A 6,017-nucleotide genomic window follows, 5' to 3' on the forward strand; every position below is an offset into this window, starting at 1 on the left:
TCACGCCAGTGGTATTGTTAGTGTTTCTCAAAATGAAGACTACATTTCCCAGAAAGCCCGTTGCGTCCTCCCCCCCCCCCCCCTCCTGTCTCCAATTACGTTTGTTTTCTTTGCATTTACTGAAGAGGATAAACCTGTTGGAAGTGATTTCTCCATCGGTCTTTCACTCCTTCCACCATCTGCTGCTGCTCTGACAGCTTTAGCTCTGTTTGCTCTGTAAGAACAGCGCCCTCTTCCTGTTTTGTGCCGTAAAGCAATCCAGCAGATTTCCCTCCAAATCTGACCTGGTGGCTCACAATGTAAAATGCAGAGTAGAGGCCAGTAGAGACGGACAATATTTTCAGCGATGGTCTCGTTTGTTTACGGTAATGATACTAATGTCTCAAAATGAATGTGGTAATGATTTATTGATGTTAGAATTCCACACATGGCTCCTTTAAAACGTTAAAATCAAAGTCAGTCTGGAAAGAGAAGGTGTTCCTAATATTTAGTCCACTCAGCGAGGATCAAATCAAAACAGTCGGCGCTTTCTCTCTCTGTCGAGCTCGGCTGTTTATCTATTCCTCACTCTTCATTTACTTTCTTTTACCTTTCCTTTTGTTTTTCTTTCTTTCCACCTCCTTTTTTTCCAATGGAATAGCATTTAGTTACGTTATGTTTTTACTGCTTATTGGTTTGTCTCTCTGTGATTTTGTTGTGCTTGTATTTGAATGAAAGGAGATTCTAATGCTTGTGTATGAGTGTTTAATAGTGTGTGTGTGTGTGTGTGTGTGTGTGTGTGTTGTATACCATAGTAAATGGAAAGCTGTCTGTGGGTTACCTCTTGATACGTACAATGTGACTGTAAATAAATAGCTGAATAAATAAAACATTTTCCAAACACCAACAGATGGCTGGGCGGATGGATGGATTTACTTACACACACACACACACACACACACACACACACACACACACGCTATAATACCCTCATATTCAAACATGATATCCTTTCATTCGCACACAAGCACAAAGTCACAGACACACACACACACACACACACACACACACACATCTGCAGCCCACATACATACACCACCAGCATCAGTTAGTGGTTCAGAGAGTGTGCAGCATGTAGTTTTTGAACACATAAACATCAAACAAGTCATTCAAAATCAAACTTAAAGAGATCACAGTCCTTAAAAAAATGTTTATGATGTCTCATATCATGCTTCAGAATGAGATTAACCCCTAATGCAATCAATGGTATTGGTCAGAAAAACTGAAGCTTTTACTGTAGTTTTATCAAACGTAACTAATCCTTCCCCATGTGATTATTGTTGCCATTTATCCAAGTAATCCAATTATGAACGTGGAGTCTTTTCTGGGTTTCAAAGGCAAAACGAACCGAGGCGTTTTCTGATCATTGCATTTTTTTTCTTGATATTAGGGAGGTCAGTGTGTGTGTGTGTGTGTGTGTGTGTGTGTGTGTCTGGATTTGACGTGGCGAGCGAAAGGCTGGATTATCAGTGTGCCCTCTTTAGTCCTCGCCTCACGCAGCGAGCCAAACATGTGAGGCAGGAATTAGAGAGGAGAGAGAGAGAAAGAGAGATGGGGGGGGGGGGGGCACAGGGAACATAATTACAACAGACAGGCAGAAGGCAGGCAGGAGGTTGCAAAAGTGGCAAAATCAAAATTTCAAAACTTATTTAGCAAATATATGAAAAGTACAGACCTGCTTTAAGATGTTTCCAAAAATGTCTACAATGGCCTTACAGTAGCTAATAATCCCAATAATATTCCATAATGAGGTTCAAGTTTATGTCTGAAATTTTTTTTTTCGAGTTATCATATTTTTTCTCTTATCTTGGAAGTAAACTTTAAAAAAAAATAAAATTCGCATAAATAACCTATTTTTACAAGAAAGGTTAGTAACTCTAACTCTAACTCTAAGTATCTGCAAACTGAGGTAGATTTGATAAATTATTGGTACATTTTATCTAATCAAAAACTTAAAGGGTAAATGCTGTTAAATTTGTCTATGCAATAGTCCACAAAAGTAGATCCCTGCATGAAGAAACTGAAAACAATCCCTGTACCTGATTGGAGTACAGTGTTATTACAGTATTTTACCACCAGAGGGAGCTCTTTACTGCAGTCAGGCTCTAAGAGAGAGGGCACAGTAGTTTCTGGCAGTAGGTACTTCTTCCTTCCAACCATAGAAGTGTTATTTCAAATGATAACTCAGGAATATTGGGTGGGGTTATAATTAACACCCAATTTCCCATCAGGTATCAATAACATTCATCCTATCTTAGATTATATGGTGGCCATCACTGAAAAACACAGGTATTCAAGCTGTGTGGTCTTGAGAAGAGTATTGGGAGTTCAGGAGTTTGAATTTTGTCCACCAGAGGACAATTTCACCCAAATCTGTGACAAGAGTTAAAATGTATTATTGACGAAATGCCCCTTTAACATCGCACAGCACGAAATATCCCACTTCCAAACTGTCTCAAACTTCCCCCCATCTCTGTCTCTCTGTTATCCTTCCATCTCTCTGTTTATTCCTCCTCATTCCTCTGTTCCTCTGTTATCCCTCCAATCAAAATTCCTCTCTGCCTCAGCTTGTGTGGTGCAGCAGATGAGAACGCCGTGATAAACCTGAAATCCATCACAAAACAAACGCTGAAAGCTAATTTCCCACATATGTCTTCCATGTTTTCTTATGGACCACTGCAGATAAAATGCTGTAATTAACATCTGAACTGCTGAACACGCTGTGCAAAAACAACACTCACACCGATACTAAGAGCATTAGCAACCAACAACCAAAAACACAGCAAAACTAACAAATGCACAACTGAATGAACAAACAGAAAGCCGATGGCAGGATCATCACTGCATGTTAAAGCTGCACTAGGCAAGATTTTTTATGTAAAAATACATCCGTCTTACCAGCCACTAAAAAGAAGAAGTTTAGCTCAGAGGAGTGTGCAGTTTCAGACTGTCCTCCCCCAAAAAACGACCGCATAGGTCGTTTGTTCCTACCCTCTAATACGACCCACAGGAGCGTTTCCTAAATTAGCGCCCCTACCGGCTGTTTAGCCAAAACAGGAGTCGAACGCGCCAAGTCCGCCCGCAATGCCCTTCCGTGAGCCACGTCATCCAACGTGTGTGTGTGTGTCGACTCCTGTTTTGGCTAAAATATCTGAAATAAACCAACATCTTTACTTTTTCTTAACATAGATCATCTAGATCAGGGGTCTCAAACTCAATTTACCTGGGGGCCGCTGGAGGCAGAGTCTGGGTGAGGCTGGGCCGCATCAGGTATTCCACAAGAAAAGCTTTGTTAAAAAAAATCCAATCTTCTCAAATGTCTTTATTTTTATTTTTTAACACAAAATAAGATTTAAACGTCTTTATTAACAGTTCTTTAACCTCAATGGGTTCTTCTGAATATGAATTGTCCTGAACATGAATGGAACATTGAAGAACATGAACTGTTCTTCTGAACATGGCTTTTCGGCTTTTTGAACGTCATTTCCGCTTCTTTTTCCTGTGACAGCAGCACGGCGGTCGGCGGATAATAGCCCGGTAGCAGTCTCCTTTGTTTTTGCGCTCGATGTTCATGTCTTTCATGATGACATGAACACCATGGCATTTGTAGATGGTAGAAAGTACCGGGATAGCGAGCGCAAAAAGGCGACTGCTCCCGGAGTGTTATCCGCCGTGCTGTTGTTACAGGAAAAAGAAGCGGAAATGACACCGTGCTGTTGTTGTTGTTGTAAACGTAGTCATAGAAACAAAAAAAACAAATGACATCATATAGAAATATATGTAGTGTTCATCGTGTGAGGCAATGCAAATAGCGCGATGCAAATAAAAAATAATGACCCACAAATAACGGTGCGACCCTATAATTGGTCCGGGTTACCGGGGACTGTTATCGCCGACGGACAGGTGTCGCTATGTGACTGCAGACTACATTAGGCTACATTGAGTTCCTTACTTTTCTTTTATCCCGCTGCGTACGCATCACTTTGATTTATTTTGTCAGAGAGAGACATATATACGTATAATGTCCCGCTGGGCAGCAACTTAAAAAACCTTTTTTTGGAAGTGTTGTGAACGCAGCGCGCTGGGACGAATGTCCGCGTGTGCCCAATAGAAACGAGGCAGCCAGCCAGGCACGGAAGAAAACTCTCCATGGCAACGCTGCTGTAACTTTCACTCATTGAGAAATGTTTCTCTGCTTGCATCAAGCCCGGTAGATGTCCCACCCCCGAGAGCCATATACCCCACCGTGATTGGTAGGTTCGTTCAGTTCCGCACACAATACTGTAAAGTGCCATCCATATAAAACTTGCGGGCCGCACTAACATTAAACTTTCATATTAAGGTGGGGGCCACAAAATATCGTCTCGCGGGCCGCAATTGGCCCGCGGGCCGCGAGTTTGAGATCCATGATCTAGATGCAGTGTAATTACTAGTTCAGCTGTACTAGATATTTGATATATTCAGTAGATATATCTTTTTACAACCCTAGATTTACAACCCTAATTTGCAAACCGGAAGAACTACAACTGTGGGCTGATTTGTATCAAGCTGCATGGCGCGGCTCTAGGGAATTGTAGTTTTTAAAAAATATTAGTGTTTTTCCTAGAATTGGAAGTTGTAAATACTGAATTGAGAGTACACTGAGGAGTTTAAGGGGATGGTAAACACGTGTGTAATCAGATTTTAAATATCTAATTGTTAAATGGGTGAAAATTTATTTTAACCATATTTTATCCATATTTGACAGCGCCCCCAGTTGTTGACTATACTCACATGATAGCTGAGGTCAAGAGCACTCTATAACAGTTGGTCCCATGTCTGTAACCCCTTTTGTTGCTGAATTATAAGCCTTCAAATATACACCGAGGTCAAGGTTCAAAGGTCAGTATTTCAAAGCAGGAGCCATGTAGAATCTTCATACTGACATATGTTACTCTCCAGGTCGAGACCTTTCCAACGATGTATTTGGTTTAGCTCTACGACAAAGAAACAAAAAGCTTCATTTTATATATTGGGCCTTCAAAGTGCTCTGTGAAACTAGGCCTGGGATGGCTTGTGTCCCTGAAATGAGAAAATTAAAACTTTGTTGCAGAGCTAAACCAAATACATCGTTGGAAAGGTCTCGACCTGGAGAGTATTATTCCGATAATGGCCGGGGCCGTGGTCGACACGAACAAATAAAGGCCGGCCTCAAATACAGGCCGGGAGAAAAAACTAGGTCAAAACCTAGTACATGGCTGGACCGTGTCCGTCTCCTCTCTCCGCCGCTGCCTCTCCACCGCGCCCACGGCCCGCATTGATCCTCCCGATCCAAGCCCCGGACCCCCGCCGAAATCTCGGCCGGATCACCGGGAACACATCGGCGCCCAGGTTCAGTTAGCTTCAGTTAGCTTCAGCTTACATGCAAACAACGGTGGATACCGGTAAACTCCTGCTGCCTGTTTGTAACTGTAGTTTGTAGTAACGTACAAGTGCCACAAGATGGCTCAGCCGGCGGAAGTCTCTGGAGCATGCCGTCGTCAATTACCGTAATTATCGTAATGCATTGCAGTAACAAAAAAATGTCTACCTAACGTACCCCAACAGAAGCAGATCAGAAAACAAGGAGGCTTCGTACTAAAATAGGAGCAAATATACTTATCAAACAGAGGGAATTAGAAATAAAGGCCTGTCTCTAATATAAGCCTGCTTCCAATAAAGGCCCGGTACCCTCTGCAGTTGAGGTAAATAAAGGCCCGGGCCAATATTAGAGGAAATACGGTAGTCATGGAATTCTGGACAAAATCATATCTAACAATAAAGGGTCAGAGAGACAAAATCTCATCAAATGGGGGGTCTGTGGCTCTAATGTGGACTGTTGATATGAAAAAGGTTGAGAATCACTGGTTTAAGCAATGTTGATCAAAAGACTTCTTGTTTTGCATGATCTGTATCCTCAACTCCAAAATCCCAACCCAAAGAAACGGCGCGTACTAAGA

The sequence above is a fragment of the Centroberyx gerrardi genome, chromosome 7, assembly GCF_048128805.1.
Source record: "Centroberyx gerrardi isolate f3 chromosome 7, fCenGer3.hap1.cur.20231027, whole genome shotgun sequence".
In the NCBI taxonomy this organism is placed as follows: Eukaryota; Metazoa; Chordata; class Actinopteri; order Beryciformes; family Berycidae; genus Centroberyx; species Centroberyx gerrardi.